At 40.4% G+C, this 13,943-nt stretch overlaps 2 long non-coding RNA genes across 2 annotated transcripts; both read left to right on the top strand.

Moving 5' to 3' along the window:
- Window positions 1-6,187: 6,187 nt before the first annotated feature.
- On the top strand, window positions 6,188-13,064 carry LOC117186240. The gene is made up of 2 exons (XR_004471365.1): window positions 6,188-7,232; window positions 12,781-13,064. It is a non-coding gene; the product is annotated as an uncharacterized LOC117186240 (long non-coding RNA).
- Window positions 8,707-9,439, top strand: LOC117186237. Its single transcript, XR_004471362.1, has 3 exons — window positions 8,707-8,721; window positions 8,794-8,939; window positions 9,000-9,439. It is a non-coding gene; the product is annotated as an uncharacterized LOC117186237 (long non-coding RNA).
- Window positions 13,065-13,943: the final 879 nt, after the last annotated feature.

Genomic DNA, 13,943 nt, shown 5'->3' with positions numbered 1-13,943 from the left:
GGACACTGCTGGTAGTCCCCAGTGTCACATGGAGAATGGAGGCTACCGCCGGAAGTCTGCACTTGAACGGCCAGTTGCGGCGTGTGAGAGACACTCGGGGGCTCGAGCTGATCGTTCAGTTTGGCAAGGCATTACGTGTAGACCGTGTAGCAGTCATCGTACATCCCTTGGACATCAGCTACCACCCTTTGGATCCGCTTCCGCCATCGCCACCGAACAGGCCTAGAACTCCGCGTCCACCTTTGCCCACAGGCTTTGGAGTTGATCTCGATGGACTTGGGAGCAGGTTGGAGTGCTAGCATCTGGAGCGTCGAGCTTCTGGTCGAAGCGGGTCAGTCTGCTTGCAGCGAAGGCAAACTTAGACCGTGTGAAAATGGCTGCCGATTGGTCCATAGTGCTCGGAACCGTAAGAGGGACTGCCGAGGGGAGCAACAAGACATCGAAAGCATATTCTCAACCCATAAAATACGAACTGTATAAACGTAACAATATTATGGAAATTGTAAAATGTGGCCGGAATGTGCAGATATAAATACTACGATCAATAAATGTTTAACCAAGAGCGAAAATTGTGGACGAACAATAATATTGAGGCACGAGGTACCAATGTATAGAGTCGGTTGCAAACGGCAGTTCAAAAAAATATACCCTCGAAATGCGAGGTAGCGCGTTGCTTAACGTTCCATTAAGTTCAAGCGCGGCATCGAAAACTATCCCAACAAATACAAAGCAAGCAACCGGTGGAGAAGCGAAAAAACGAAAAGAATGCACTGCATGTATGTATGTATGGCTGTAAGTCCTATTTACCGCGGCTTCGGTTAACGAACCACCCTTTTGACGAGATTCAAACAACGGGTAAAACGGTATATAACCATTTTATGCACAGGTTATGCTAGATATATGTATGTGTATCAATAACTATGAAGACATGAGTGAATATATATATATATGCATATGTTCAAGTATATGCTAATTGAAATTTATACGTAGCCATAAACATATGTACATAAATATGTGCGGGGGATTCAAGTTCAAGATTATTAAGAAATAGGTAATGGATCACTTGGGTGTAACGTGTAGGTAGCGCGCCGGTTAAAACGGCGGTGGGAGCGTAACTAACTTATCTTAAGCGTTACGCTGCGGTGAACGCCTTGTGGATTGTGGATCTTCCGACCGCACCGCCAAACTCGCGACATCGAGTTGGGACCGGACCGCACGGAGTTGGCACAGTGCGCGGCAATTATCTACTGATGCCCTGAACAAAAAATATTCCGAAAATATCGACGTTCTGCCATTTTTAGCTCAGTCACTGATCTTAAACTCATCGAAATCTTATGGCCGAAGGTCAAAGGAATTCTACCAACTGCAAATCCGTCAACATGAACTAAGTTTTGGCAAGTGGTTTAAGAATTATTCAAATTATTGGCTCAAATCCTATTGAAACGTTGGCAGGACCTTACTGACCCATGCCAGGCTGGGGTAAAGCAGCTCATACAGAACATATAACATAGGTTTTAATTTGAGTTTCTTTTTTTGATTTTGTTCGAAAGCAACACTATTTCAATGAACAGCAGATATCTTGGGAAATTGTGTAAAGCCATGAAAAATAGAAGATGAATGTAAATGTAACAAAATTTCATCAGGTTTATAATTTCTTCTTAAATTTTAACTTTGTAAAAAGGTATAACTTGTTTAATTTTGAATACCTGAAATGTCTCAAAAGGAGTATGTATTTTGAGTCGAAATTTTTTTTCTTCTAATTTTTTTCTGCCATATTGAGTCAGTCAATTTTTATATCCAGTACTCTTAGAGTATAGGGGTATATTAGGTAAGTGGTGAAAGTGGATATGTGAAACGTCCCGAAACCGTTTCCGACCCCATAATGTATATATATTCTTGATCAGCATCAAGAGCCAAGTCGATAGAGCCATATCTGTCTGTCCGTCCCTATGAGCGCCTAGTGCTCAGAGACTATAAGAGCTAGAGCAACGACATTTTGTATCCAGACTTCTGTGACATGTCACTGTTACAGGTATATTTCAAAACTTCGCCCCGCCCACTTCCGCCCCCAAAAAGGTCGAAAATCTGTGGCATCCACAATTTCAAAGATACGAGAAAACGCAGAATCGTAGAAAATGATTATATCTTCTAGACTGCAGAATCTGATGAAAAAAATTTCATTCTCTTCGCTCTGTCTCTCTCTAACACAGGTCGGCTTTTCCTATTGCTAAAAGTGAGTTCGTAGATCTCAGAGACTATAAAAGCTAGAGCAACCAAATTTTTTATCCACACTCCTGTGATATCGGACCTTGACGAGCTAGTTTCAAAATTTCAACTCACCCCCTTCCGCCCCCGCAAAGAACGAAAATCTGGGGCATCCACAAATCTCAGAGACTATTAAGGCTAGAGCAACCAAATTATGTATCCACACTCCTGTTAGATGTCACTAAACAACGTATATCTCAAAATTTCGGCGTCTGCCGGAGGAGAGCTATACTGAGTTAGTATCGGGTATAAATGTAGAGTTGCGGTCGCCACAGCACCTCACAACGATCCCTTCCGTTTTTTTTTTTTAATTTCCGAATCGAGGAATGTAGACAGAGAGTTACTTTTACAATTATGGGATCACAATATTTCAGACAAAATTTAAGCTCCATGGCGAACCAAGTTTGAGCTAAGAAAAACTATTCCTAGTCAATACGGCATGAGAACCCAATTCTTGGCCTGCTTGATCTGTCCATTCCTTACAATATACCAAAATATACCCATCATGTGTTTTAGAGCCCTCTTTGGAATTCTGAAGCCGAAATTACCAACCTTTCTCTGGACAGACATGTTTTGTTGTGGGGATGTGCATTTTACCGAATATTCGGTATTTTAATATTTTATTATTCTTATTAAAATGTTTATATACTAACTGTTATTCCGCAGAACATCAATTTGCAAAGTACCCAGCTAGCACAATAGCAGCATCGAGTATAGCCGCTTCAATGAGTGGGCTAAAATGGCATCTTCGCACAGGCCATAATCTTCCCTTTTTATTAGGTCTACTTACGGACTTAACCAGCATCGAACAAGTTTGTATAAGAAAGATTGAAGTCCAAGGCATTGACTAAATTTTATTTTTATATGAATAGGTTCAACTGCAAGAGTGTATGTTGCATATGGAGAACATTTTTGAAGAGCACAGTCGCAACCTGCAGACGTTTTTTGTTGACATTCAACCTCCTAACTCTGCAAAAATGTACTGCCAGAGACGTAATCAGACTCATCCAAACCAGCAATATCATCAGCAGCGCCCGCAACGCATGAGGCAAATGCCAATACCCTCCCTAACATTTACTACTGCTGACACCAACGCTGATCAAAATTGCTTTAAGGCTACCCTACCCTATCGGACGCAAACATTTAAGATTCTAGGGTAGGCTAAAAATGAGTTACAAGACATAAAATTTTGAGAAAAGTATTTTTTGAGCTAGTATACTAAATATTAGTATTTAAATATATATTAGTTTCCTCCAAGTCTTTGTAAATTAAATTACACATAAAAAAGAAGAATACATAATAATTAACATTATTACATTTTTTTTTTAAGTCTCCTTATACAAAACGGAATTTTCTTTATATTGCCTCTATACTTCGATTTTTGTTGTTTAACTAGCCGGCCCTGCCTCGTTTTGCTGTGGCGCTCATTGTGGTTGCACGGATAAGAAATGAGGACAACTCAGTTGATTGTTTCTTGATGGAGAATATAAAGAGTTTTGACCTGATCTCCGACTATGGCAATTGATTCTCCGCTAATACGGCTACTACGGCTAGTATTAAAAAAAATAAAATAGAAAATCCATGGATAATTTAAACAGCTGAAAACCAAATTTGAGACAGATCGGCTCAGTCATTCTCAATTTATGAAATCCCGTAAATTTTTTACTCCATTTATATATATATAACGATTTATTAGTATGGGTAATTATGTAACGAATTACATTTAATACAACGTATTGGTACAATAAATTATAATAAAATGCGCTGAACCGGACCGACTGTAAAAAAATTGTTAAAAAATAGTTTTCTCTATACTACATATGCAGACACCAGAAGACCAGATCAAACTTTTCTCTGTACCAGATGAAAAAAACCAACATATTGGCAGTATTGGCTGTAAATGCGCAAAATTACAAGGACAATTGTCTTCCGACGCTTAAAAAATTTGTTGATAGGTATTATGCGAATGATAATACCTTCTGCTCATTATGCCAGAACAACTCTGAAGCCTCTTGGCCACTTTTTTTTTTGCTTGTTTTGGGTTCAGATCCTCCCATATATATGGGAATACCTTTGTTGTTTTTTCGGCAAATTCTTGGCGGAATTTCCAATTATCCGTATTCACAGCAAAAGCCGTATGTTTTATTGACGTGTAGACTAACCACATATAATCGCACAACTCGAAGCCGTTGGATAAACCTTTCTTTTCTAAGTGTTTTCCTTGACTGTTTTCACAACGTAGCATTTCTCATACCATGCGTCCGTTTTTTCAACGTTACACTGTTTATTTCTATCATTCTCGCAACATTGTGGGTTTTTTCAACATTTCTATGTTTATTTCAAACATTGTCGCAACTTTGTCACATCTGAAGAAGACTGAAGCCACTATCCTTGATCTGCTTCCAACTCATTTGTTAAGCACTTAACAAAGCATTGAGTTCGTGCCTAAGCTGCAAAACCTGCAAATGTGCCTCAGTTAAGGCCAGTTAAAAAGTTTTGGGCAAATTCGAAAACAAATATTTACAGAAAGGGATATAAGCCAAAAAACATCGACTGCTTAATATTAAAAATCAAGGTACCCGAAAATATAAGGAAGGCTTATCGCTATGGTCATGATTATTTTTTGTAAAAATAGCTTCTAGTCTAGTAAAAAACATGAAAAATTTAAGTTGGTCAGACTTACTTTTACCGGACAGACATTTTTTCTTTATGGACGTTGACATGCAATGACTGCATCTTAAAAGAGGCGATGCAATTACTGCACCGTCAGCCCTCCTCCGCCGCATTACGCGCGGTGCGTAGCCGAACCAAACGCGAACATGCAGGAAAGATAGTTGTAAGACTAATATTCGAGGAAAATTAGCACTACACTTATTAAGCAACTAAGCATGCATTTAAAATACAAATACAAATACCACTACAATTTCTAATTTCAAATTGTGTGAGTAACTTAGGTAGAGGGAATTATAATCCGAGCATAAGACCCTAAACGGTTCATGCAAGGAATAATTCGATCTACAAAGTGGAAGGAACAACGGTATAACATTTTTAGTTAGTCTAATAGGAATCGTGAAGTTTATGCGGCCCAACAGATCAGGGCTGTCTATGTAACCCCTGATCAAGTTGTGCACAAAAATCACACCAAGCATTTTCGTACGGCTAACTAAGGATGGGAGGTTTACTTATAGCAGTCTACTAGAGTAAGATGGAAGTCTCACACCCGTTTCCCAGTTAAGGCCCCGCAGAGCAAAGAGTAAAGAGTTTTTCTGTACTGATTCTATACGGTCCTGGTGTACTTTGTACGAACTAGCGAGGTATAGAGAGTCTTTGTTATATAGGGGTCGTCAAATTCTTTTGACCACCTCTTTATAAACCAAAGTACGGCCATGGCCATATTTACCATTGTCGACATGTGTTCAGAATACTTTAGCTTGGCGTCTAATATAACACCAAGATCATCCACCACGGTAATTTTCTCAAGAGAACCACCACATAGGGCCAATTCCGGAATAACGTAGGTTGCGGCATTTAGTTGTAAGCCCGGCTTAGTCAGAGAGCGGATGGAAAAACTGCAGATCTTCTTTGACTGAGCGGACACGGCATTGAGAATGGAGACCTCAGGTCTCAGAACGTGGGACACTGCTGGTAGTCCCCAGTGTCACATGGAGAATGGAGGCTACCGCCGGAAGTCTGCACTTGAACGGCCAGTTGCGGCGTGTGAGAGACACTCGGGGGCTCGAGCTGATCGTTCAGTTTGGCAAGGCATTACGTGTAGACCGTGTAGCAGTCATCGTACATCCCTTGGACATCAGCTACCACCCTTTGGATCCGCTTCCGCCATCGCCACCGAACAGGCCTAGAACTCCGCGTCCACCTTTGCCCACAGGCTTTGGAGTTGATCTCGATGGACTTGGGAGCAGGTTGGAGTGCTAGCATCTGGAGCGTCGAGCTTCTGGTCGAAGCGGGTCAGTCTGCTTGCAGCGAAGGCAAACTTAGACCGTGTGAAAATGGCTGCCGATTGGTCCATAGTGCTCGGAACCGTAAGAGGGACTGCCGAGGGGAGCAACAAGACATCGAAAGCATATTCTCAACCCATAAAATACGAACTGTATAAACGTAACAATATTATGGAAATTGTAAAATGTGGCCGGAATGTGCAGATATAAATACTACGATCAATAAATGTTTAACCAAGAGCGAAAATTGTGGACGAACAATAATATTGAGGCACGAGGTACCAATGTATAGAGTCGGTTGCAAACGGCAGTTCAAAAAAATATACCCTCGAAATGCGAGGTAGCGCGTTGCTTAACGTTCCATTAAGTTCAAGTGCGGCATCGAAAACTATCCCAACAAATACAAAGCAAGCAACCAGTGGAGAAGCGAAAAAACGAAAAGAATGCACTGCATGTATGTATGTATGGCTGTAAGTGCTATTTACCGAGGCTTCGGTTAACGAACCACCCTTTTGACGAGATTCAAACAACGGGTAAAACGGTATATAACCATTTTATAGTGATATATGTATGTGTATCAATAACTATGAAGGCATGAGTGAATATATATATGTATGCATATGTTCAAGTATATGCTAATTGAAAATGTATACGTAGCCATAAACATATGTACATAAATATGTGCGGGGGATTCAAGTTCAAGATTATTAAGAAATAGGTAATGGATCACTTGGGTGTAACGTGTAGGTAGCGCGCCGGTTAAAACGGCGGTGGGAGCGTAACTAACTTATCTTAAGCGTTACGCTGCGGTGAACGCCTTGTGGATTGTGGATCTTCCGACCGCACCGCCAAACTCGCGACATCGAGTTGGGACCGGACCGCACGGAGTTGGCACAGTGCGCGGCAATTATCTACTGATGCCCTGAACAAAAAATATTCCGAAAATATCGACGTTCTGCCATTTTTAGCTCAGTCACTGATCTTAAACTCATCGAAATCTTATGGCCGAAGGTCAAAGGAATTCTACCAACTGCAAATCCGTCAACATGAACTAAGTTTTGGCAAGTGGTTTAAGAATTATTCAAATTATTGGCTCAAATCCTATTGAAACGTTGGCAGGACCTTACTGACCCATGCCAGGCTGGGGTAAAGCAGCTCATACAGAACATATAACATAGGTTTTATTTTAAGTTTCTTTTTTTGATTTTGTTCGAAAGCAACACTATTTCAATGAACAGCAGATATCTTGGGAAATTGTGTAAAGCCATGAAAAATAGAAGATGAATGTAAATGTAACAAAATTTCATCAGGTTTATAATTTCTTCTTAAATTTTAACTTTGTAAAAAGGTATAACTTGTTTAATTTTGAATACCTGAAATGTCTCAAAAGGAGTATGTATTTTGAGACGAAATTTTTTTTCTTCTAATTTTTTTTCTGCCATATTGAGTCAGTCAATTTTTATATCCAGTACTCTTATATTATATTAGATAAGTGGTGAAAGTGGATATGTGAAACGTCCAGAAACCGTTTCCGACCCCATAACGTATATATATTCTTGATCAGCATCAAAAGCCAAGTCGATAGAGCCATATCTGTCTGTCCGTCCCTATGAGCGCCTAGTGCTCAGAGACTATAAGAGCTAGAGCAACGACATTTTGTATCCAGACTTCTGTGACATGTCACTGTTACAGGTATATTTCAAAACTTCGCCCCGCCCACTTCCGCCCCCAAAAAGGTCGAAAATCTGTGGCATCCACAATTTCAAAAATGATTATATCTTCTAGACTGCAGAATCTGATGAAAAAAATTTTATTCTCTTCGCTCTGTCTCTCTCTAACACACAGGTTTCATGGTCGGCTTTGCCTATTGCTAAAAGTGAGTTCCTAGATCTCAGGGACTATAAAAGCTAGAGCAACCAAATTTTTGATCCACACTCCTGTGATATCGGACCTTGACGAGCTAGTTTCAAAATTTCGCCACACCCCCTTCCGCCCCCGCAAAGGACGAAAATCTGGGGCATCCACAAATCTCAGAGACTATTAAGGCTAGAGCAACCAAATTTGGTATCCACACTCCTGTTAGATGTCACTAAACAACGTATATCTCAAAATTTCGGCGTCTGCCGGAGTTAGTATCGGGTATAAATGTAGAGTTGCGGTCGCCACAGCACCTCACAACGAGCCCTTCCGTTTTTTTTTTTAAATTTCCGAATCGAGGAATGTAGACAGAGAGTTACTTTTACAATTATGGGATCACAATATTTCAGACAAAATTTAAGCTCCATGGCGAACCAAGTTTGAGCTAAGAAAAACTATTCCTAGTCAATACGGCATGAGAACCCAATTCTTGGCCTGCTTGATCTGCCCATTCCTTACAATATACCAAAATATACCCATCATGTGTTTTAGAGCCCCCTTTGGAATTCTGAAGCCGAAATTACCAACCCTTCTCTGGACAGACATGTTTTGTTGTGGGGATGTGCATTTTACCGAATATTCGGTATTTTAATATTTTATTATTCTTCTTATTATATATAACACTTATATAAGTTATAGAACTGTTATTCCGCAGAACATCAATTTGCAAAGTACCCAGCTAGCACAGTAGCAGCATCGAGTATAGCCGCTTCAATGAGTGGGCTAAAATGGCATCTTCGCACAGGCCATAATCTTCCCTTTTTATTAGGTCTACTTACGGACTTAACCAGCATCGAACAAGTTTGTATAAGAAAGATTGAAGTCCAAGGCATTGACTAAATTTTATTTTTATATGAATAGGTTCAACTGCAAGAGTGTATGTTGCATATGGAGAACATTTTTGAAGAGCACAGTCGCAACCTGCAGCCGTTTTTTGTTGACATTCAACCTCCTAACTCTGCAAAAATGTACTGCCAGAGACGTAATCAGACTCATCCAAACCAGCAATATCATCAGCAGCGCCCGCAACGCATGAGGCAAATGCCAATACCCTCCCTAACATTTACTACTGCTGACACCAACGCTGATCAAAATTGCTTTAAGGCTACCCTACCCTATCGGACGCAAACATTTAAGATTCTAGGGCAGGCTAAAAATGAGTTACAAGACATACAATTTTGAGAAAAGTATTTTTTGAGCTAGTATACTAAATATTAGTATTTAAATATATATTAGTTTCCTCCAAGTCTTTGTAAATTAAATTACACATAAAAAAGAAGAATACATAATAATTAACATTATTACATTTTTTTTTTAAGTCTCCTTATACAAAACGGAATTTTCTTTATATTGCCTCTATACTTCGATTTTTGTTGTTTAACTAGCCGGCCCTGCCTCGTTTTGCTGTGGCGCTCATTGTGGTTGCACGGATAAGAAATGAGGACAACTCAGTTGATTGTTTCTTGATGGAGAATATAAAGAGTTTTGACCTGATCTCCGACTATGGCAATTGATTCTCCGCTAATACGGCTACTACGGCTAGTATTAAAAAAAATAAAATAGAAAATCCATTTTTTTCGGGAGCGTTTTCGTATAAACCTTCTCCTGGATAATTTAAACAGCTGAAAACCAAATTTGAGACAGATCGGCTCAGTCATGCTCAATTTATGAAATCCCGTAAATTTTTTACTCCATTTATATATATATAACGATTTATTAGTATGGGTAATTATGTAACGAATTACATTTAATACAACGTATTGGTACAATAAATTATAATAAAATGCGCTGAACCGGACCGACTGTAAAAAAATTGTTAAAAAATAGTTTTCTCTATACTACATATGCAGACACCAGAAGACCTGATCAAACTTTTCTCTGTACCAGATGAAAAAAACCAACATATTGGCAGTATTGGCTGTAAATGCGCAAAATTACAAGGACAATTGTCTTCCGACGCTTAAAAAATTTGTTGATAGGTATTATGCGAATGATAATAGCTTCTGCTCATTATGCCAGAACAACTCTGAAGCCTCTTGGCCCCTTTTTTTTTTTTCTTGTTTTGGGTTCAGATCCTCCCATATATATGGGAATACCTTTGTTGGTTTTTCGGCAAATTCTTGGCGGAATTTCCAAATATCCGTATTCACAGGAAAAGCCGTATGTTTTATTGACGTGTAGACTAACCACATATAATCGCACAACTCGAAGCCGTTGGATAAACCTTTCTTTTCTAAGTGTTTTCCTTGACCGTTTTCACAACGTAGCATTTCTCATACCATGCGTCCGTTTTTTCAACGTTACACTGTTTATTTCTAACATTCTCGCAACATTGTGGGTTTTTTCAACATTTCTATGTTTATTTCAAACATTGTCGCAACTTTGTCACATCTGAAGAAGACTGAAGACCACTATCCTTGATCTGCTTCCAACTCATTTGTTAAGCACTTAACAAAGCACTGAGTTCGTGCCTAAGCTGCAAAACCTGCAAATGTGCCTCAGTTAAGGCCAGTTAAAAAGTTTTGGGCAAATTCGAAAACAAATATTTACAGAAAGGGATATAAGCCAAAAAACATCGACTGCTTAATATTAAAAATCAAGGTATCCGAAAATATAAGGAAGGCTTATCGCTATGGTCATGATTATTTTTTGTAAAAATAGCTTCTAGTCTAGTAAAAAACATGAAAAATTTAAGTTGGTCAGACTTACTTTTACCGGACAGACATTTTTTCTTTATGGACGTTGACATGCAATGACTGCATCTTAAATGAGGCGATGCAATTACTGCACCGTCAGCCCTCCTCCCGTCTAACCGACCGAGGGGCGCTGCCGCATTACGCGCGGTGCGTAGCCGAACCAAACGCGAACATGCAGGAAAGATAGTTGTAAGACTAATATTCGAGGAAAATTAGCACTACACTTATTAAGAAACTAAGCATGCATTTAAAATACAAATACAAATACCACTACAATTTCTAATTTCAAATTGTGTGAGTAACTTAGGTAGAGGGAATTATAATCCGAGCATAAGACCCTAAACGGTTCATGCAAGGAATAATTCGATCTACAAAGTGGAAGGAACAACGGTATAACATTTTTAGTTAGTCTAATAGGAATCGTGAAGTTTATGCGGCCCAACAGATCAGGGCTGTCTATGTAACCCCTGATCAAGTTGTGCACAAAAATCACACCAAGCATTTTCGTACGGCTAACTAAGGATGGGAGGTTTACTTATAGCAGTCTACTAGAGTAAGATGGAAGTCTCACACCCGTATCCCAGTTAAGGCCCCGCAGAGCAAAGAGTAAAGAGTTTTTCTGTACTGATTCTATACGGTCCTGGTGTACTTTGTACGAACTAGCGAGGTATAGAGAGTCTTTGTTATATAGGGGTCGTAAAATTCTTTTGACCACCTCTTTATAAACCAAAGTACGCCCATGGCCATATTTACCATTGTCGACATGTGTTCAGAATACTTTAGCTTGGCGTCTAATATAACACCAAGATCATCCACCACGGTAATTTTCTCAAGAGAACCACCACATAGGGCCAATTCCGGAATAACGTAGGTTGCGGCATTTAGTTGTAAGCCCGGCTTAGTCAGAGAGCGGATGGAAAAACTGCAGATCTTCTTTGACTGAGCGGACACGGCATTGAGAATGGAGACCTCAGGTCTCAGAACGTGGGACACTGCTGGTAGTCCCCAGTGTCACATGGAGAATGGAGGCTACCGCCGGAAGTCTGCACTTGAACGGCCAGTTGCGGCGTGTGAGAGACACTCGGGGGCTCGAGCTGATCGTTCAGTTTGGCAAGGCATTACGTGTAGACCGTGTAGCAGTCATCGTACATCCCTTGGACATCAGCTACCACCCTTTGGATCCGCTTCCGCCATCGCCACCGAACAGGCCTAGAACTCCGCGTCCACCTTTGCCCACAGGCTTTGGAGTTGATCTCGATGGACTTGGGAGAGGGAGCAGGTTGGAGTGCTAGCATCTGGAGCGTCGAGCTTCTGGTCAAAGCGGGTCAGTCTGCTTGCAGCGAAGGAAAACTTAGACCGTGTGAAATTGGCTGCCGATTGGTCCATAGTGCTCGGAACCGTAAGAGGGACTGCCGAGGGGAGCAACAAGACATCGAAAGCATATTCTCAACCCATAAAATACGAACTGTATAAACGTAACAATATTATGGAAATTGTAAAATGTGGCCGGAATGTGCAGATATAAATACTACGATCAATAAATGTTTAACCAAGAGCGAAAATTGTGGACGAACAATAATATTGAGGCACGAGGTACCAATGTATAGAGTCGGTTGCAAACGGCAGTTCAAAAAAATATACCCTCGAAATGCGAGGTAGCGCGTTGCTTAACGTTCCATTAAGTTCATTCACATAAATATGTGCGGGGGATTCAAGTTCAAGATTATTAAGAAATAGCTACTGGATCACTTGGGTGTAACGTGTAGGTAGCGCGCCGGTTAAAACGGCGGTGGGAGCGTAACTAACTTATCTTAAGCGTTACGCTGCGGTGAACGCCGTGTGGATTGTGGATCTTCCGAGCGCACCGCCAAACTCGCGACATCGAGTTGGGACCGGACCGCACGGAGTTGGCACAGTGCGCGGCAATTATCTACTGATGGCCGAAGGTCAAAGGAATTCTACCAACTGCAAATCCGTCAACATGAACTAAGTTTTGGCAAGTGGCTTAAGAATTATTCAAATTATTGGCTCAAATCCTATTGAAACGTTGGCAGGATCTTACTGACCCATGCCAGGCTGGGGTTAAGCAGCTCATACAGAACATATAAAATAGGTTTTAATTTGAGTTTATTTTTTTGATTTTGTTCGAAAGCAACACTATTTCAATGAACAGCAGATATCTTGGGTAATTGTGTAAAGCCATGAAAAATAGAAGATGAATGTAAATGTAGTCGAAATTTTTTTTCTGCCATATTGAGTCAGTAAATTTTTATATCCAGTACTCTTAGAGTATAGGGGTATATTAGATAAGTGGTGAAAGTGGATATGTGAAACGTCCAGAAACCGTTTCCGACCCCATAATGTATATATATTCTTGATCAGCATCAAAAGCCAAGTCGATAGAGCCATATCTGTCTGTCCGTCCCTATGAGCGCCTAGTGCTCAGAGACTATAAGAGCTAGAGCAACGACATTTTGTATCCAGACTTCTGTGACATGTCACTGTTACAGGTATATTTCAAAACTTCGCCCCGCCCACTTCCGCCCCCAAAAAGGTCGAAAATCTGTGGCATCCACAATTTCAAAGATACGAGAAAACGCAGAATCGTAGAAAATGATTATATCTTCTAGACTGCAGAATCTGATGAAAAAAATTTCATTCTCTTCGCTCTGTCTCTCTCTAACACACAGGTTTCATGGTCGGCTTTGCCTATTGCTAAAAGTGAGTTCCTAGATCTCAGGGACTATAAAAGCTAGAGCACCAAATTTTTGATCCACACTCCTGTGATATCGTACCTTGACGAGCTAGTTTCAAAATTTCGCCACACCCCCTTCCGCCCCCGCAAAGGACGAAAATCTGGGGCATCCACAAATCTCAGAGACTATTAAGGCTAGAGCAACCAAATTTGGTATCCACACTCCTGTTAGATGTCACTAAACAACGTATATCTCAAAATTTCGGCGTCTGCCGGAGTTAGTATCGGGTATAAATGTAGAGTTGCGGTCGCCACAGCACCTCACAACGAGCCCTTCCGTTTTTATACCCGATACTCAAAATGAGTATATATTCTTGATCAGCATCAATAGCCGAGTCGATTGAGCCCTGTCTG

This window comes from Drosophila miranda, chromosome XR, assembly GCF_003369915.1.
Source record: "Drosophila miranda strain MSH22 chromosome XR, D.miranda_PacBio2.1, whole genome shotgun sequence".
Classification (NCBI taxonomy): domain Eukaryota; kingdom Metazoa; phylum Arthropoda; class Insecta; order Diptera; family Drosophilidae; genus Drosophila; species Drosophila miranda.
Note: the sequence above shows the minus strand (reverse complement) of the source record. Positions and strands in the feature narration are given on the sequence as shown.